This window comes from Leptonychotes weddellii, chromosome 3 (assembly GCF_054177405.1).
Source record: "Leptonychotes weddellii isolate Sample4059 chromosome 3, ASM5417740v2, whole genome shotgun sequence".
NCBI classification, from domain to species: Eukaryota; Metazoa; Chordata; class Mammalia; order Carnivora; family Phocidae; genus Leptonychotes; species Leptonychotes weddellii.
Window position 1 is genome coordinate 77,914,519 of NC_138371.1, and position 21,668 is coordinate 77,936,186.

The 21,668-nt window shown below is 39.4% G+C and overlaps 2 long non-coding RNA genes across 7 annotated transcripts in view; one reads left to right on the forward strand and one right to left on the reverse strand.

Moving 5' to 3' along the window:
• The window catches only part of LOC115943109 (uncharacterized), a 388,724-nt gene extending 370,457 nt beyond the window's left edge, over window positions 1-18,267 (reverse strand). For 2 of the 6 annotated variants that reach the window (XR_014143626.1, XR_014143623.1), the window contains exons 1-5: window positions 17,881-18,267; window positions 16,650-16,796; window positions 15,922-15,976; window positions 14,192-14,269; window positions 9,497-9,702 (exon numbers count right to left, since the gene is read on the reverse strand). This is a non-coding gene — a long non-coding RNA (uncharacterized LOC115943109). The other 4 variants (XR_014143622.1, XR_014143625.1, XR_014143621.1 and 1 more) reach the window with 4 other exon arrangements.
• Window positions 17,489-20,586, forward strand: LOC145720563 (uncharacterized). Its single transcript, XR_014143628.1, has 2 exons — window positions 17,489-17,749; window positions 18,264-20,586. It is a non-coding gene; the product is annotated as an uncharacterized LOC145720563 (long non-coding RNA).
• The last annotated feature ends 1,082 nt before the right edge of the window (window positions 20,587-21,668 follow it).

Sequence of the window (21,668 nt, forward strand, 5' to 3'; positions counted from 1 at the left end):
TGAAATTAACACAGGTCTTAGATTCAGAGAGGGTTGGGTCTGAAGTCAAGCTCTATGCTCAGGGGTTGGGTGACAAGAGTTTGTCTCTGGTTTGCTTCTTCTTCTGTGAAATGAACACATTATTACTATTCTTATGAAAATTAAATGAGACAGGACATGTTGGTGCTACACGGTGCCTGGCACAATAGAGGGATCATAGGAAATGCTACTTCCCAACACTCCTTGTCCTCACAACTCCCTCCATTCCTTTATTCACTCATTCACAAGCATGTCCTGAGCCCTGGAAATACAGAAGAAACAACACTGTCCATTGCGGTTTCAAGAAGGGGATAAAGAGGCAGAGAAAGAGAGATTATAGGATGTGATGACAAATAATGTAAGGGAGTTATAAACCATTCTTGAGGGCACAAAAGAGAATAGAATAAAGCTTTCTTGAAAAGCCTTTAAAAGATCTTAAAAATCAGTGGGCCACTTAATACCCACTAGAATGGCTACAACCAAAAAAAAAAAAAAAAATCAACAACACTGATGACAACAACAAGAAAAACAACAGAAAATGACCAATGTTATTTCCACAAGGATGTGGAGAAATATAAAATTCCACAGCTGCCATGGAAAACAGTTTAGGGGCTTCTCAAAAAATGTAATATAGACTTAAGACCCAGCAATTTCACTCCTATGTATACCCCCCAAAGAACTGAAAGCAGATATTCAAACAGATGATAGTACATGAAAGTTCATAGCAGCACCATTCACAATCACCAAAACGTGGAAACAACCCAAGTGGAAAAATAAAAGGTGGTATATCCACATAATGGAGTACTATTCGGCCATAGTAAGGAATGAAGGAATGAAGTACTGATGAATGCTACAACATGTATGAACTTTGAAACATTACGTTAAGTGAAAGAAGCCAGTTAAACAAGACCATGCATGCATTATGTGATTCCATTTGTATAAAATGTCTGCAGTAGGCAAATCTCTGAAAACAGAAAGATTAGTGGTTGATTAGGGCTGAGGGAGATGGGGGGAGTGGTGAGAACTAAAGGGTATAATGTTTCTCTTTGTAGAGACAAAAATATTCTAAAATTGACTCTGGGGGCGCCTGGGTGGCTCAGTCAGTTAAGCGTCTACCTTCCATTCAGGTCATGATCCCGGAGTCCCTGGATCGAATCCCACGCCGGGCTCCCTGCTCAGCAGGGCGTCAGCTTCTCCCTCTCCCTCTGCCCCTCCACCCTGCTCGTGCTCTCTCTCACTCTCAAATAAATAAATAAAATCTTAAAAATAAAAAATAAAATAAAATTGACTCTGATGGTTTCACGTATCCATGACTATACTAAAAACCACTGAATTGTAGGCTTAAAATGGGTCCATTAGAAGGCTTAAAATGGGTCAACTATCTCAATCTGTTTTAAAGAGAGAGAGAAAGAAGCTAAAAATAAAAATGTTAAAACACACACACACACACACACACACACACACACACAATGTCCTAGGAGTTTGGCCAGACTTCTGCTGGATCCAGTATTGATAGTGACTGTTGGTGACCGTTCCAGGGCTGGAGCTGAAAACAAACTAAGAGTGTGCCAGGCACAGAAGGTAAAAATGGAACCACATGTCCAAAGCCCAAGACAGGGAATGGTGTTAGCATCTTCTGCAACACTAAGAGGTTGAGTGGGAGCAGGACATGGGAAAAGGGGCCAGAGAACAAGGAGAGATGGAGATCGCTATGGACTTGGAAGAGTTGCACACAGCAGTGCACTGGGCACGTGTGCAGGCAAGTTTGTGATCTTTCTTAAGCATCCATTTCCTGTAAAATGGTAACAAACATAATGCTCACCTCACAAGATACTTTGAGGATTTAATGAAATAGGTAAAGGATGTAGCCAGAGCCTGGCAAATAGTATGAAGTCAGTAAGTATTAGCTCCTTGAATCTGTGGGAAACCAAGAGTTTAAAATGAGAAATGTCCAGTTATCAACAAAATGTTATATTAGATGATAAAGGTTTCAAGCTTTTTGAACTTCTGAGTAATTTATACACATTACCACTAATTTAACTTCCTCTGATCCATCAAGAAATACACATGGTTTTTTAAAAACCTCTAAAGAATTATGGTGAATGTCTCCTAGACTAATGATAGTGATCCGGCCTCAGTAGCTCAAGCTTAGCCATAAAAATAACAAGTTCTTTTACGATGATGATATTCTAATTAAATATCCCAAACTTTATTCCAGGTATACACAATCCAATATTGGCAGAGCTAATTCAACCAAGAACATTCTAGCCAGTAAATAATAAATTCTCAGAAGCCAAAATTTCCATTTACACCTGTAAATAGAAAATTCAATTTAATGCAAATTGTTAAATAATAAGACCAGTGGGCAATGAACCATACTAAACACATCATATGAAATGGATCAGTCATGCAGCATGGTGACCAGGAAAGAAATTTGTGACACATTCTGTAACTAAATGCTATGTGTTTACACACACATGCACACACATACACATGCACCAAACAAGAAGCTACCACAGAGACACAGCACACATATGAAAAATGTACAAATTCTGATTGAGTGGCTGGTTCCTTTCCTCTGTATTTAAAATCTTTTGGTCACCTTCCATGGGATCATCTAACCATGAAGAATGCTATTTTATACAATGCTTGGCAAAGCAGTTGTTAGGAAGAGGAATCCTGTAAACGGTTTCATTGAATCTAAAAATTATTAAGAAGTGGATTCAGGCATGCTCTTTATTAAAACCTCCTCCATGAGAAAGTTCAGAAGTCACCATCCACAAATTTAAAAAGTAGAAAAATACTTACAGAATCCCTCCAGTTGTGAGGCACATAAGATTAAAGTCATTCAATGTAGATAATTTTTTCCTACCATAACCTGGACAATAAGATATAGCTTGGGCTTCAGAGATTTTGGAGGTTGTTCAAGGTGCTAGATTTAGGATGTATCTTACAGCGTGTCTAGAGAGCAAGGGACTCGGGGGAGAAAAGTTTGGAAGAAAATAGGTTTGATTTTTAAACATTTTCCAGCTCGCTCTCTCTCTTTAAATAAAACATCATGCATCTGAGCTTAGAAACAACTTAAAAGAAAAAAATCACATGGATCATCTTTCACCCTAGTCACCAAGGCGCTGACACCTTAACATAGGTTGTTGTTATAACAAGAGAGTAAAATCCTTAATGCTGATGTAACACTTTGCTTTTTGAGTTCCCAGAGTCTGAAGAGTATGCAGACAAAAAGCCAAGCAAATCTTAGTGGCAGATTTTTTTTTTCCGTATGTGTTTGTGAAGTACCTGTCTGTCGGTAGCTGAGGGATTTCATAGGAAGTGGGACTTTCAGGCTAAAAGTAAGAAATGCCAGTGTGAGCCTGGACAAGTTGGTCACCCTAAGTGTTTGTCAATAAAAGACTAAAACTGACATATAATCATATGATTTGATGTGACACGCACATCAAATCAACACACATATATTGAAATAATTTTAAAATAATGGCATTCAAAAATGAAAATGCAAAATATTCGGCTAATGAACACTTAGTTATTTCTGCTTCAATGAGCTCCCATCAAATCTTCAAGGAAATTTTCAGGTGTATTTTCCAATCAGAAGGACCCATGGTCAACCTAAGAATTCACCCCAAGTCCCCTGGTCCCCAGTAATCTGGAAAATTTTGAAAAAAGGGTTTTAATGTAAAATCATTTCTATATTGATTCAGAGAATTGATTCTATTTTTTAAATAATTCAACTCAAATTCATGTTAGCCTGAAATATTAATATAATTAAGGAAGTAAAATGTTATCTGGAATATGGCTTTAACCCAACCAAAATAAAACATCAGATCCTTTTCTTTATTATATCACTTGAGCTTAGCATTTTCTTCTGCTAAGAAATTTTTAATGAAACTAATACAGTGCAAGAAACTTTTTATGTTTACCCACCTTAATCACTCCCCACTTATATCTTCACATCTTTAAGAAAGATGAAAACATAGATTAGCAAAATAACAGTTATTTCTTTCTAAATTTATTATAGGTGTATTTGATTTCCTCCAAATTTCCAATGGTATCTGCTATATTTTGTTATTGAAATACTTCATGTGATTAATTAGAAGTAGTGATAATGTAGGACTACTTCATCCAAAGATCTACCAGCATATGGAAAACACTAAAAATTACCAAATAAGTCCATTGAGTGAAACATAAAGTAAAAATGAGTTAGGAGACAGCTGGACATGTTTATGTAGGCAAAGGGGTTGGAAGATATGCTGACAACACAGAGAGGTGTGTTGCAATAAACTTGAAGGAGACAGGCCATTGGGCCAACCATCCCTTTTCTATCCAGGAATTCCTTATGTTCTCATTAGTGTCTCACATCTGGACAGCCGCATTATTAAAATCTGGCCCTAAACTTGAGTCAATGAAAGAGTTTGGTGTCTCAATTTCATTCTTCCTTTACATATTAAACACACACACACAGGTTTCCACTTTTGTTCACGGAAGCATTTCATGTCCAGATGTCAGATTTTTGTGACTCATGGCCAAGCAGAGAGAAGGGCTCTGTGAACAAGCTTGTTCTGATCATGTTCACCTCTGTCTGATACAAGTACATATTTATGGCACCTCACTTTCATAAATACAACATTCTAAGCAGTTCTTTGAATGACCACCTTCAGTACTGAGTTAGGCCTCAAGCTTCCATAGCTCAGTTTCTTGGGAAGAAAAAAAAAATGTTTTAAGGGTTAGAGAAAAAAGGCATTTCTCTTCATTCCTTTATCTTTCCTCATCTTTCAAAATATGTGGTTAGGAAAGATTTTGTACAGGATTGGTTAGAAGCCAAGAGTTTCACTGACCCTGTTAGTCATTGCCATTTCACATTTCTTGCCTCAGGAACTAGCTGAGCTTTTGAACGCATTCACATTTTTATATGATGTGAGCATAACCTGCATCTGAATATAAATACCAAACACCTGCATTGGTACTTCACAAGCAACACACACTTGGATCTCCACTGTCGCATTTGCTCTCAGTCGTGGTCCCAATAGGTTGGTGCTATTATCTTATGTTTTTAGATGTAGAAGCTAAGGCCCAACAGCAGTAAGGGACTTGGCCAAAATCACTTGTCGAGTTAAATCCTGTGCTATGTAGCTCCACCTTATATATATATATATACACACACACACACACACACACACACACACGCCTGGGAACATAGACATAAGGGTGGAGTTACATTCAAACAGAAAACAAAGTCCCATCTTTAATGTGATTTTTTAAAAAAATAAAGAGCAAAACACAAACAAATTATAAGCTTATATCTATTGGGCTCACTTCTAAAGACCTAATCCACTACATAGGAACAACATATGTGGATATGCTATTTAGTTCTCACAAGTCAAGAGGAAAAATGCCTAAGAAAACAAAACTCATGCATTCACTAATTAAAGGCTTCTTTATAGTTTTGTTATCATTTTTTGTTGTTCTAGGTAAAAAAAAAAAGGTATTGCCATTAGAATCAATAAATAAACCAAAATATTGAAGTTGTTTGTTTATATTTGTTTAAATTTTAAGCATCATACCTTTCACAGCAAAAACCCAAGCACTACCTATATTCTAATGAACTGACACTAAAAATAATATCATTCCAACGAAAGCCAAATCCACACTCAAAAGCTATGAACTGTTCTTGGTGTACACAGAGGCTTTATTCGATATTTGGGCATCACAGAGAGTATTGGAATACAAAGAGATGCGAGAGAAAGGAGCTGTGGTGGCCAGAAGAGGACACTGAGGAAAGAGACACTGAGCCTGCCATCTAGGGAGGACCAACACACCCTAAAGCCACGGAAGGAGCAGCCCCCCGCAACACCCAATCCCTTCTGATTATTCATTGTACCTGCTTTGGTGCCCATTTCATACTTTGGTTCTCTCCTGGAATAAGCGCCCCGACCCGAACCCCAGTTTGAGGCTCCTCCCCTGATAATCTGTCTAGTCCTTGCCAGGATCCTCCTCTCAGTAGCTAGAGCCTATCCGAGCGTGAGACCCAGCAGCTGACTGGGGTCCTATTTCCACTGAAACAGAACCCCCAGAAAGTCAGAGCTACTGCCTCATACTTGGCAAGAACAGCTACCGCCCACCAGAATGAGCCCTGGATATTGAGGTCAGCCTCTCATGAGCTTTGTGCATCAAAGCCCTCTAGCTATTGTCATTGGAACACTGGCCTCCCTCCCTGAAGCTCTGATACTAGGCTTTCTCCTCTCTCCTTCCCAGCCTGCTCTGATGTCCCAACATGCCTTTAGCCCCGCCTGGAAGGGTTATAATATATCACAGGTGATTTAGACTAATTTTGGTGGTGGTTAATGGATTTCAAAGACCTGACCTTTTGTGCATTAGGAAGATCTACTCTTGCCTTCACTTTATTTTGTAGCTATCATTTGGCTGGATGGGCCTGCTGTCTATACTCTCAATAGCATTCATCACTCACCCACCGTCTGTCTTCCTTGCCAGCCTGCAAAGATCAGGTCTGTCTTGATCACTGCTGTAGCCTTATTCTGAGCATGGAGCCTAACACATAGTAGGCAATTGGTAAGCATTTGCTGAATGAATAACTATGTGATACATGTGTGTAACTGTCAAGCAATTCATTAGGAAATGAAGTGCCCATCCCATATTTGAATTTACTAATTGGCCCATAATCCTGATGCATTAGTCAACACATTTTAACTTTAACAATTTACACGTAAGGACATACTTTGTAAAACTGTTTAACCAATTTCTAGGGGTAGGTAGGAGGAAGATTATAAATATCTTTGCATTCAGTCATTGCATCATAGTCTATGCAGAATTTATTTTGTATTACTGGCCTCTCAAGAGTGACTCAAAGCACAAATAAATAATACATTTTTATCTACCATCCTAACTTATGTGAAATTTTTCTCCCCTCAGAAGAGTATCTGCCAAATTTGCTTTACAAAATTCTAAGTAAACAGAAGTAAAAGACAGCCTCTTGCTGGAAGTAGCATTTTCCTTCAGCAACAGAACTATAATAAATACACCTTTTCTTGGGCTTCACATTTATCAGGGAAAAAAACTGTAGAACATTACAGGTAAGCTATATTGAGATGGTCTCATTATGTTTACTTAAAACTAAGTATTTTATGACTTTATAATGAAAGCAAGAAATTATTTTTTAAATGTTCAGGCTCAATATGATCCCTGCTGTCCCTACTCTCCCATCTCAAATAAACCAAAATAATTTTCCAATTTTGCTCCCAAACTACTCTCTTGAACAACTCTGTTTCTTATTTGGTGTCTTTATGTACTGGAGACAAGTAACAAACAGTTATGGAAGAGAAGAGAAAAAATTTCTTCAGGTTGCTCTCCTAAAACCAAGGCTCCCTTTCTAATATGTACACATAAATGTACATGGGTGTATCAGGACTAATCTGAGTCACAGGACAGAGTTCAGTTTGACTTTGACGGTGGCCCCCTGTGACTCTGAGCCAGTCCTTTCAACACCCTATTTCTTCATCTGTCACAGAAGAATACTAAAGTTTGCTCTTTGCCAGTTTCACAAAGATGCTTCCATTTCTGAAACATACTTGGGACTTCCAAAATGGGTTTGATTATTTTGTCTTACTCCATCAAAATCTTAATTTCCTGCTTTTCCAAATTGGGCATAATAATATCTGCCAACCTTGAAAGTTTATTGTAAGGATCAAGTGAAGATAATACATATGTAAGAGCTTTGAAATTTGAAAATGTTTTACATGTGAAAGTTATTTTTATTTGAATACTTTTGCAAATGCATGTCTAAACTAAATATAAGTTATTCAAAACTACAATGAGACCTTTCCAACTTTTCGGTCCCCTATTAATATGAAGTGCAGGAACGCTAGAGTGCTCCTGCAGCTAAATGCATTATCTCTAGAACATGCATGTGCCTGGAGTTCTTTGTCCAGTGGTGGAAAACTTGTACCATGATATTCACATTACTTCAAAATGTATTTTTAAGTGTCCACCGTGTGCCAGATACTAACTAGGAGTTGAGGCTATGTCTTAGCTCGGGCTGCTCCGACAAAATACCATAGACCGGGTGGCTTAAACAATAGACATTTAGTTCTTACAGTTCTGAAAGCTGGGAATTCTAGGATCAAGGTGTCAGGGGATTCACTTCCTGGCAAGAACTGGCTTCCTAGCTTATGGATGGCCACCTCTTGCTGGGGGCTCATATGCCCTTTCCTTGGTGCATGTGCATGAGGAGAGCAAGTTCTCTGTGTTCTTCTGCTTACAAGGGCACTAATCCCACTGTGGGCACCCTGCCCTCACGACCTCATCTCAACCTAATTACCTCCCAAATGCCCTACCTCCACATACCATCACATTGGGAATTAGGCCTTCAAAAAATGAATTCTGGGAGAGACAACATTCAGCCCATAATAGGGTATAAAGATGAAAATGGCAGTGTCCCTGGCCTCATGGAAAACTTACTGTGGTTGAAAGAAGACATATAAAGGAAGGACAGCAGTGCAGAGTGCCAAGTGCCATGAGGACACAGAGGAGCCAGCCTCAGGCTTCCGGGAGGAGATGACATGTGAACTGAGTCAAAGAATGAACACAGAAGTCAGCCAAATGAAGGGATAGGAGAGAATATTCCCAGTAAATAGCATAGGCAACTTCCCTAACATTGGGAATGAAATGGTTTGTTTAGGGGGAAATACAAACAATAGTACAAAAGCATAATATGCCATCTGAGGATTGGCAGGAGAGGAGAGTGAAGAAGAGAACATGTTCGACCTCAGAGGGCTTCGTGTCTTTGGCTAAAGACCCGTGGCTTATGGCACTGGCACTAAGCTTCTCACACTGCAGGATTCACACCTGGGGAACAGGCAGGATTAACTTGGCCCACCTACCTGGAGTCTCAACTTTACCCAAAACTGTGGAAGAGGAGCAAAGTTTAAATTGCTAAATATAAGTATTAATTAATAAGTATGATATGAAAATAGCCATCCTCAGGGTTCCATCTTTGGGGTTAGGTGAGTTTGAGAAGCACCACAGTGACGTCATGGGGAACTGTTGATGGCTTTTAGGCTCCGCGGTGCCACAGTCAGATATATGTTTCAGATCACTCACTCACTCTGGTGATGGTGTGGAGAATGGACAAGAGGGAAGAAAGATGGGAAAGAGGAAAGCCAGCTGGGAGGTGGGCATAGCCTTCCAGGAAAGAGATGATGAGTACCTGAGATAGGGCAGGGATGTCAGTGTGGAGGATGTGGGGAATGTGAGCACATTTGAGGAACCTGTGGAGGTAAGAGCATTAGCATTTGCTGGGTGATGAAGTATGGATTTTTTTTAAAAAGAGAGGAGTCAAAAGTCACCTCAGAATTTGGGCTTGGAAGACTGGATGGACAGTTGTGCCCTTCAGGAAGAACGTGAAAAGTTAGAAGATATGACTTCAACTCTGACCATGTATAATTCTACATACCCATGAAAATCCAGGTGAAGATGCTCAGAATTCATCCTGATAGTCTTCTCTGATTCTTCTGTGAAAAACCACAAGCGTTTGCAAGGTGGTCAGAATTAGTGGGGCATTTGGCTTTATCTCCTTCCCCACTTCCGGTGGCCATCTCTAGAATTCCTGTGTGACCTAGGCTCAGCTCCTTCACTGTTTTCTCTGATGCTTGTCAACACCTACAACAGAGTAGTGACTGCCTGAGTGTGGTATTCTTAGAGAAGCACCAACCCAGTTCTGTAGAGTTCCTTGGTTTTCTAACCTTTTCAGTAACACACCATGTGTCACTGACATGATGACTACTTGTAAATAAGTAACCCAGAAGAAAATCCATTATCATATCCTCCACCAATCCCTTAGCCTCCTGTGTCCCTATTTCTGAACTTTATTTCACCTCCCAAAACTTTCATTTCCAATCCAGATCCTGGCTTCCCAATTATAATAAAACAAATACTGATCTCAGGTGGGGAATTAAGCATCAGAAACAGATGAACTCATAAGACAAAAATCTTACGTCTCTGTCCTCCTGTTTTCATGCAAATGTCCCCAGTAATTAAATCAAGAAAAGAAAATGTAGCAAAAACATATCAGCCAAATGGTTTCAAAATTTCAAAAGAAGCTGTAAATATGGTCCTTTTTAGAAGATCAGGTTCTAACTAGAGTATGAGAAAGGGTAACAGTTGTTCTGATGAAGCAGTTTTTAAATTCTTGTCAGTGATTTAGAGATAACTGATGTATGTTGAAGAAGCTGGCAAGATTTTTAAATAGTTCGGACGCTACAGGGAGCATTTTTTTTTTCTTAAAGCAATGTACTCAGAAGTGTTGGCAAGATTTTATTTGAACGTAGCAGTGCTTATGTGAGGAAGTTATTTTGAATTACCCTAGTATAAATATGTATGACTTTATTTGTATTGAAAATTTCCTTTGCAAGTGAGTGACTGAGGGACTGTTATATCTCTATTGCTTGGTAAATGATTTTGGTATTTCATTTTGGAAATAAAATCTTATACTCAGAATTCAAAAATAATATCAGAATCCTGTTTATGACCACAGGTGATTTTTGCACCCACATTAATCCTTTTGACTCTTATTTGGCATGTGGAATAAATGGCATCTGTTGTCTTACGCCTGGCTTCTTTTCTACAGTATTCATACATGCACGCATTCATTCATTCAACAGATATTCTTCTGCACCTCTTGGCCACCGAGCTCCATGCTAGGCATGGAACATACAGCAATGGTATTGAACTGGCCTTCCTTACAATATTTCAGGTCAACGTTCTGTTTCCTCCGGGCAGGTTTTTGCAATATAGTGGAAATTTCTAATTTTCCCATTATAGCTTACTATTTAAAAGCTAAGCCTGTTGAAGGCTGTGGACCAGGCTATCTTTGAAAGGTCGTTTTTCCTCGGAACGGAGAGCACCAACAGAAAAGTAAGGAGAGGTGAAGGCCCTGAGAAATAGGACCCAAAGCAGAGGGAAGAAGAGAGAGGGAAGTGTACTGGAGAAAGAAAGCATTGTAAATAAGGCTCACACTTTTCACCTCAAGACCTTTGAGCAACCAGTTACCAGTTCTCCATGAAAATGAAACTCCTGGCAGGAGAATCATCTAGCCCATTGGCTGTTGGAGCCTGCTCATTTACTTAAAGGAGAAACAAAACACAACTCCTCATCTTCTCTGTTTTCTTTCTTTAGCTATTGTGTGGTGTTAGCAGGTGAGGAGATCATTTATCCTAAACTGCAACTTCACACTTGGTCTTTGTAAGCAAACCATACTTGTACTAGTCCTGTCCATTTCCTCCCTATGCTTTCTTTCCTTTTTCAGGAATAAACCTCTTATTAAATTTTAATATATTTATGTAAAAATCAACCATGAAAAGACTCATCAGAGTCATTGAAAGAGAAAGACAAATATATACACATAATTCTGCATATGTTCCTTCATTTATTTTAGGCCATATGTAAAACTGATACAGAGGAAGAGGAATAAGACAGTTTGTGCTAAATAATGTAACTGGGTACATAACTTGATAAAAAGGAGGTGTGTGGGTCTAAGTGTCCATGGTTCCTGCCTGCTACCCTCATCTATCCTCAGCCTTATCTCAAGCCACTACAAGTGTAAATGGGAGATCACTTTACTTCCCTTTAAAGCTTCTTAATGAATGGCAGATTCCACCAAAAAACAACAAATATTTACTATATAATAGGTACTGTTCTAGGGGATTGGGAAAGATACATCAATGATAGGTCACCTTCCTTTGTCAAATAAATTACTATTTAGAGATCCTAAATGAAGCAATGATTAAAAATTTCCAAGTGATGGTACTTTGCTTCAGTATCATAAAACACGTTACTTTGCCCCAAATTCAAAGTTCAAAGTGATTTCAAATGCAAGCATACTTCACCCAATCCTGAATATTTCCCTCAGCCACACAAGACCCCTCCCTAGTAGAAGCAGAACTCAGTAGAAATCGTCTTTACCTAGGGACCATGGCAAACTATTGTAAATAATTTTTCAATATCCTATATAAATTCTAGACGATGGTAGGTAATACTATACTTCAGGATCATGCTGATTTCTCTAAACTGAAATTCCAAATATTTACTAGATAGACAAATTAAGCTTTAAAAGAATGAGGTTTTAATTTTTCCTTCTTGTTTTGAAAGGCCAAGATTTTTTGTGAACATTCAGTTTTGTTCTGTCCCTTTTGTCTCAAAGGGTCTAGCCATATGCCAAGAACAATAGGTAAGTCAGCTGTCCTCAACCCAGAAAATTTACCCACAGGAGCCATACTTACAGTTCCACAATGGCCAAGGAAAAGCCTAATAGGAATAGATTGTGTGTGTGTGTGTGTGTGTGTGTGTGTGTGTGTGTGTGTGTGTAGCAAAGTTAGTTCCAGAGAGAGAGAAAGAAGCTTGGTTTGCACTGTAGTAGAACCACTGGAACAATATGCTCCCTGTGTCCACAGCCCAGTCGTCCCCTGACACCCTCCTTTCTAGGGCATAGGGTAGAAAAGTCACATACACAGTAGATCATGCCAGCGCCTGCTGACCCAACCCCACTCCCAAAGTTGCAGGCAGGAGAGTGAAGCAATGTCTGTGCTATATACATAGTCTTACTTTTTTATTTTTCTTTTTTTAAGTAGATGTTTCAGCACTCAACTTGAGGGACAGGAAGAAGATACCGCAGGCCAACTTTCTCAGTGCTATTCTATCCCTTCTACCCCCTCCACAATTCCTTCAATGCTCTAAAGTCTGGGTAAGAGTAGGTAAAGAGCTTTGGACAGTGTTAAGACCGTCTTCATTTTACCTTGAGCAAATAGGGTCTTTGACACTTTCTGACCATGCTGAGCTGGCTACAAGACTGCTTCCTCCCTTGCCAGGTCACGTAGGGAGAACGATGTGGGAAAATACCTTTTCCTTCCAATTATAAAAGGACATGTGAAATATACAATCTTAGAAGCTAGTATCATGATGTTTGTTATCATGAACCCCCACCACCTTTTCTACTACAAATTGAAAAATTCCATGTTATTTTTCTTTTTTTTTTAAGATTTTATTTATTTCTTTATAGAGAAAGAGTGCAGGTGAGCAGCGGGGAGGGACGGAAGGAGAAGGAGAGAGAGAATCCCAATCAGACTCCAGGCCTAGCGTGGAGCCTGATGTGGAGCTCAATTCCATGACCCCAAGATCATGACCTGAGTGGAAATCAACAGTCAGACACTTAACTGACTGAGCTACCCAGGCACCCCTCCATGTTATTTTTCTAACTTTGCTATCAGTAAACATTAATGTCTGTATAAGAAAGAACCAGTTAAATAATTTTTAGTAGAATCATAAAATAAATAACTATAAAATAATTAAAATAGTATAATTAATAACTAAAACTCATGCTACATCTACTCTACTTTTTTATAATTTAACTTCATATACTTTTCAGGTAATTCATGAGAAGGAATTCCTATTTATTGATATGCGTATCCTGTATCAGACATTTTACATATATTGTTATATTTTTTCACCACAATCAGCTAAAACCTAAGTATTCTTTTGCTTTTTTTTTTAAGTAATCTCTATGCCCAACGTGGGGTTCAAACTCACAACCCCAAAATCAAGGGTCACGTGTTCTATCTACCAAGTCAGCCAGGTGCCCTTCTCTTGCTCATTTTTAAAATGAGATTCATAGGGGTTTAATATCTTGTCCTCAATACACAATTAGTACACACAAAGCAGGGAATCAAATCCAATTCATCTAATTCCAAAATCTGTATCTTTGCCATTATAATATGCTATCATTGAGGAGAATATAAAGAATCTAGGGTCAAATACACTGATGTCTAGTTTGCAGTCAACAAGCAATAAAAGAATTGTATAAGAAATAAAAACTATTTCCAGATATGCCTGTATCATGATCTTCATCACTAACTTGTCCTGTGCTTGGGCCCAACACTGGAGCCAGGGTAAGCTAGGAGGAACCTACACATGGGAGCCTTTCCTGAGTTGGAAGTCCTGGAAAGAAGACTGAACTGACCTGTGAAGCCACAGGCAACAAAGTTAGAGAAAGCATTCGACCTGAGCACTTGACTTGAGTCAACGTTGTAACTAGAGAAATGACCCTAAGTATTAGGTCCAAAAGGCATAAGCCATACATGGAAAAACAAGTACTAACCCAAACATCCAGGAAGACTGGCAGTGGATCATGATAGAGTGTGCAGAGTGGGTGGGCACAAGTTGTTCAGAAAGATATCTGCGAAAGATGAGATGATTGTGGATAGCCCATGTGCATGGTGTTGGCCATGAAGGCGGCCCTGACAGATTCAAAGGCCCACACAGAACCAGACACTTGAATTCTAGAGAAAGTCATCAATTCTTTCTAGGTCACATCTAAACGTGCCAGGCCTAGAGAACCAGTTTTTTGTTGCTGTTGTTTTCTTAGCTACTATTATTGCATAGTTGTGATTATCATGGAGAAGAACATTTTTGAGAGGAAGGTTTTATATTTAAGCACCTGAAAAACTCTGACAACCAAAAATCACCCCCAGAATGGTGCAAAATTAGAACTGAACAGAGTACAAAGTTTATAATTTTGACCTTTTAACAAAATGAGGACTATTAAAGAAGACCACAAATTGGTATGAAGTTATTTCTAGGTCACCAGACAATCTGTAGGTATAAACAATTGCTGGTCCCATTTCCCTTTAAAAAGGGAAAAAGAAAAAGGTACAAGGCACTCTGAGCCCCTAAGCTGATGTCCAAATGGCCCTTTTGGTGGTTTTGACCTACAAGGAGTATGGAATGAATCCTCTGAGAAAGGAAACAATTAAGGGACACTTGGAGTGCTTTGAGTAGTCAAAGAAAACAACAACAACAAAAAACCATCAGTATTGGGATTAAAAATCGCAATCGTTTTTTCCCCTTAGCATTTGCACCGATTCTTCAGCTTTTGCATCAAAAAGAAAATCTGGCCTCGTGGATGTTTAAGAGACTAGGGATTTCATTTTCCATTTAATAAACTGATTTTCTCCCCCACTATAGGTACTTGGAATTAGCACAAACCCCAGGATAACAACAATTCCAAAAGGGAATGTTCAGTTCATTATGAATGGTCTTACAGCAAATAATGCTCTGACAGCCAAATTCCTGGTCTCCAAATTTGTAAATTTGCCTTTTTTCCCCTCACAATTCTTACTCAAGACCGCTTCTGAGCTTTTGCACATTTAACCCTTACACTCAAAGACAGTATGTTACTAAAAAACATGAGAAACTTCAAGTTTATACACTTGGATTAAAAGAAGTCTGATATTTATAACCAAATTATGACCATCTTAAATACAATAAATTAACTGCTGAACTAACATAATAAAGAAATACTGTATTTATTCTCACATCTATGGCTATGCATCCCTTGAACAGGTCTAAAGAATCATAAACCAGCCATAAATCTTATGATGTTTTCCATTTTATTTCTTCACTTAATGACACAGCATTCATTTCTCAATAGAAAAATTATGAATGATACTAAAAGTTAGTTTTTAGTAGTCAAAATTAATTTATACTGTCTTTAATTGATCTGTATGTTCCATGTTATTTTTTCAACTTTTCATTATAACAATAAAGCTACATTATAATGATGTTTCATGTATTACTTCATTTAATTCCCAATAAAAACCCTAAGGAATGAACACTATTAGCGTACCCACGTTGTTGATAAGGAAACACATTTAAAGTAAGTTGCCTGTAATCATACAGGTAGTAATCTGCACTGCTAGTATCAGAAATAAATACCTCAGACTTCGACTGACACAGGGGCATAAAAATTCCAGGGATATATTTGCGTGATCATTTTTAAATAACTTTAAATCAGCCTATATATTAATAAGTAAAAAAATGTAAAATTACCTTAAGTACCATGTCTTAATTATTTGTCCATTGTCTCAATGTTCCACTTTTTGACCTGTATAAGTAGACATAACCAAAAAGTTCAATGATCAAATTCCAATAAGAAAAATACGGTGCATAATTAGTGCGTATCTCTGCATTTGGGGAGAAGAGTGAATGGACTTTACACAGGATATTGTTTTTCCTAAGTAACTGTAGTTTTGTCACATATTTGTCTGTGATTACTACATAAATGGTTTACAAATTGTTAAGAAGTTTTAGGGCTATCTAGAAAGAATAATAGAACTCAATAAACTTACACAAATGTTAAAGAGAAATTTTACATTAAAATGTTACTTTGTTACTTTGTCCTAAGAGAATGATTTAAAAAAAAAACAGTTAAAATTAAGCATTAGATATGCAAATATGTGTTCAGATCAGAGATACCAAAATTATTCAAATGATTAATTATTCATCATAAAATGTCAATTAATAATTATGAAGCATAAAAGGCATCTTTCTAGTGCATCTTTATTTTTCTTGGCCTACAAAGCAGCTTAATATACATGTTCAATTGACTTCTAACAAGTTCTAAAAATGCAACAAAGTAAACAAATTGTAAACAAGTGCAAACTCTGAATTTTAATAAGTGAACACAAATGTGCTCAAAATGAATGAAAAACAAAAAAAATAAGGAAAACAAAAAACATAGCCATATTCATGACATTTGAAGCCCCATGTTCATTCACCTGCTAGGTAATGGGGCAACCTGGCCAAGAAACCAACCCAATGACTCAAGTTGTGAATTTGTTTAGCAAGTACAAAATAAACATGTTTCTCTCTGAAGTGATCAATCTTTGTGGGGAGGAGGGTGCTTTGGGAATTTACGACGCTTTCTGAATAAACATTAAAAGATAAAGCACAGTTTCAGTTTCTTTAAATTACTTATCATAATTTCTAAAGTCTGTTAAGTACTGCTAAAGTATCGCTGTAAATGAGAATTTTTTCCACATTGCTTTAATTATAAATCATTTCTCTATATCAAGTATTATTTTTTTTCCAGGAAGATTATATCTTTAAAAAAAAATCAGTTTGAGCTGATATGATTGAGAATAAGAAGCCATTTGATTACTAAGATATTGATTAATATTTATGATTACGATTTACTTTTCGCTGACACCTGGTGAACTTGCTCTCTGATGACCCAGGGAGTTATTTTAGTTAAGGCGTCCCTGACCTCCTGCTGGTAGATTAATTACATATTAAACACTGTGTTTTCAAAACTAAATGATAAATCTGGACACCTAAAGGAGACACAAAAGAATCAGAGCGGGAGCGAGAAAGAGAGAGGATGCTAAGAAACAAAACAAGAGATTGCAAAGGAAGATAATCAGATAAAAAGAAAGGAGAATGTAGGAAATGCAATTGGGAAAGAATTTCAAGAAAATAAGGATAAAGGGCAGGGAGGGCTGACAGGAGGGCAAGAGGGAGGGAGGAAAGAAAGGCTTTGGGATTTTTAATTCCCTGGCGAGGCTGCTGGCGTCCGCGCCCTTAACGCCACAGCCTTCCAAGTTGAGGCGAAAGCCACCTCCTCGGGCCTGCGTCGCATCCAACTTACTCCAAGTTTTCTGGTGACTCCTACAGGGCCCCTTTCCGTCCCCGCCCCCCCCCTCCCTTGGAGAGATTGACAGTCGCGTGGAGGAGGCTTTTCCAGGCACAGCCTTTCTCATGGTAATCAGCCCCCAGCATCACCTCCCGGCTGCGGCCGCTCCGGCTCCTCGCGCAGCTCGCGGACCCCGGGGACCGGAAACAGGGCGGCGGGCGGGGAGCCGGCTAGCTAGCGACCCAGGTCAGCTGACCCGGCGGCGGGGTGGGGGTCGCGGGGTTCCCGGGCGGTACAGGTCTGGGTAGGGCGGGCGGGCGGAGACGGACAACCCCCCCCCCCCCACGTGCTCCTCCGCCTGTGCGGCGGGGCCTTACCCTGAGATCGAATGGAGGGATCGAAGCTGGGGGCGTGGGGAACCGAGCGCGCCGAGAATTGGGGGCGACAAGCAGACCTGTTTTGCATCAATAAATTAAGACGCTCATTTGAGTCCTGAAGTTTGCTGGTTCCTGTCAGTGGAGACGTTGGCAAAGCACTGAAGCCCAGATTCAGCCTTAACTTCAAAAAATAAAGGAAAATAAAATAAAAAGAACCCCTCAGCTGGCCGCCCTGCTGGGGCCAGGTGACGTGCGTGATTCCACAGCCCGCGGGCCTCACAGCAGGGATGTTAGGGTCGGTCTGAGGTTCTCTGGTCCTGTTTTGATTTTGTTTAAAAGGGTTTCTCAGAGAGATGCTCCTGATTTTTTTTTTTTTTAAATAGATTTCCCCCTCCTATCCTCGGCTCAACTCCGAATGGATTGGATTGCAAGTTTGCACGTGAGAAAACCGTTTGGCTTGGCTTGGACCCCTGCCGCCCCCCACCCCCTCCACACACACCCCAATCCAGGGGTCTCCCTTATCACCCTTTGCTTGCAACTCTAAAAGAAGTTGCCCACCTCCTGCGTAACAACACAGGGTTGAAATAATTCCTCTAGATGAAAGATCAATTCCGTTTCAAAACGAGAATAGGTTCCTTTTTTTTAATTTTCTCCACATTGTACAAAATAAACAGAATTTTCTATATAAAAAAAAAAATTCATTAGCTGGGCCAAATTCGAATTCCTTCTACAGCCTGTGTGTTCAAGAGCAGAAACATTGTATCTCTTTGGGCTTCTGGGCCGGCAAGCGGAGCTGGGGGCTGGCGCGGGGTGGGGGGTGGGGGGGGCGAACTGCTGTGAAAGTTGGGGAAATTGACCGACTGAGAGGTGAATGGGGGGACAGGCACCAGATCCTGGCTGAAGGAAATTGGAAAACAAAAGTGCATCTTCTTACCCTGCCTGGGTGGAGGGAAGCCTGAGGGAGGCAGTTTATTTTACTCAAAGAAACCCTAAAGAATTTTTTTCTCCCTCCAACGTCGATTGCAATATTATTTCGCATTTACTTGTATCTGTTGTTTTAATCCCCTTCGTCTGCGCTAATCTCGAAATGGATTATTAATGGGAAAGAAAGATCGGGAAGGAGCGATTCATTTGCAGGACTTGTTTTGCTGTGTGAGGAGCCGAAAGCACCAGTCCTCTCTCGACTTTTCCCTGCGCCCTGTGCTCATGCATCCCGCTGATCCCACGATCTCCATTGTCCCCGACCTGGCCTTCGGACTAAGGGAGTGTTCGGAACAAATTTATATTCGGCTTCCTCCGATCTCACCGCCTCTGCGTTGGTGGGAACTCTCGGTCAAATGGGGAGGGGAGTGCCAGGGGCGTGCCAGGCAGGGGCGGGGGGCAACATACGCGCGCGCTCACCCCTCTCAGAGACCCTTCCCTTGCCATCATCCAAACATACACCTTAATGGGACCCTAAAAGATTGCTTTTTTACCTCAAATCAAATACTTGAAAGTCGGAACTCCCAGTCCTAAGTGTTGGGGCTGCCTCCTGCCACTTCAACAATTACTGAGCCCAGAGTAATCAGATGATTAGGTGTTTTTAATGGAAATATTTGAGTCTCTCTCTCTCTCTTTTTTTCCTTAAGCCAGATCCTAAGTAACCTGACACTAATATACATAATAAAGACAAGTGATTTGTTAGCCCTTCCCTGGATCCTTTGACCTGAGGTTTTGCCTGTGAGTGTGTGTGTGAGACTGTAACCATCCAAAGACTACCTGGGCTAATACAGTGAGGTCTTCTTGCAATCATTCCTTGCAATGGGATCCTTCTTCCATGGGAATGGAAGTGGGGAGGCTGAAAAGCAAACTTCTAGAGAAAGCTGGATTCCATTTTTTTTTTAATAAAAAGGAAGGAAAGTGGGAAGAGGAAGAAAAAAAGGACATTAACAATAGAGATAAATAGAGGAGGATTTGATAAGTCATACATATATTTAATATAAATATATACTATTAAAAGTAATGTAAAACATAAAATTAAAAATATGTCTGATCCATATTGGGAATCATTAATTTTCCTTTTTTATAATTAACTTTTAGACTAATGATCTTGAATGCTCCTCTTCTATAGGTAAATTATCTGTAATGGTATAGGGAAGAAGATTAATTTATCTAGTTATTCTCATTGTATTACTCAAGTTGGGAGAGCGGTAAGTCTGTAAACCACGGTGAAAATTTACTTTTTTGCATCTCAAAGTAAGAAGAGGCTGCGGTCATGCTGGATGGCTATTGCCCCCCACCCCGCCCCCAATATACAAAATACAAAGACATGCACCTCTGGGAGTATGGATGTGGCAACCCATGTGGTGGCTTTTCCCTCCTCTGAGTGCAATTGCAAGTGACTCCTACATTCAAAGTCTTGCTTTAGGCACACATTCAAAGCACAATTCAAAGCAGTTTATCTTAATATAAGTAAAAGTCTAGTGTTGGATCAGGGTGTTATCTGTTTCAGATTTCATCAGACTGAAAACAGGGGGCTGTGACACTAACAATATTAAAGCAGAAAAGCTGGCGTGAGGTTGTTTAGTCCTCTTGACACCTCCACCTTTACCTTTGCAAGGAAGTCCAAAGGCTGTGGAACTGGAAGTTTATTTGTGCTCTGAGGTTCTCAAGCACTTTCACTCTTAAAAAAAAAAAAAAAAAAAAAGTCTCAGTGCTTTAAGAAATTGAGCCTGAACCATTGGAGGCTAAGAAATTTCTTCCTTTTCCGATAAATGCCTGTGCTCAGCATCCTCAAATTTGGCTGTCTTTATTTACTTCTATATTAGTTCCAATTACGTGCAGTGTAAACCAGCTTTTTGATTAACAAAACAGCAGAGCATTGGTTAAGAACACTTAAACTTCAAAAAAAATTCCCCTGGGAAGTGGGCTCTGAATTGGTTAATAATGTGCAGTACTTGCTAAATTGCTGACTTCCAGATGTGGAAAATATCTTTCTTGTTTAGGACCTATGTAACCTGATTGGATTACGACAGAAGCGTCACGTTGGAAGCTTTTGAGTGATTATTTAATTAACCATACAGTAGAAAGCTGTATTCTCCAGGAAATCCCTTCCATATTTACATAACCAATCCCTTCAGAGCAAAGGTGGAGTCTTTTCTTTTTAATTTTACTTTAATTGCAATATCAAAAAAATATATACTCCAAAACTTAGACCCCATGCCGTTTAATATCATGCTCTTCCTTTCCTGCTAAGTTCCTCTATGGCCTTTCTCCTTTTCCTCCTACACACACTCCCTCACTTTGTAGTGAGGTCTCCCTGAATGTAGAGAGATTCAGAGATCAGTCAACCCAGCGCTCTATGTTAATTTACTTAGAGACCCTTTTTTAAAATGCCAAACTACTTTTTAGTATTGGGATCCAATCCAGAAATTCATCATACATACACCCCAACACACACACCCTAAGATGCAGTTCACATGCAGCATTTTTTTTTCTGGCTTTGCCATCTAAAAAGAAAAAAATAAATAAATAAGAAAAAAGGCAAAGAATTTAGTTCCAGAAGACGTGCTGAGAAATCCACACAACTTAATGTTCATCTCAAATCTGGTCATTAGAAATATCTGTATGAGAAGAAGAAGCGATCTGGATTGAGGACCCAGGATCTTTCCCTTTAACTTTCGCCCCTTAGAGTTCTCCAGTTCTGTGAATGGTGTGCACCGTTTTCCGCCCTGTACTCTGTAGGATTTAGTGATGGGGATAATGATGCCAAAGGCTTGACGGGGGGGGGGGGGGGGGGGGGGGGGGGG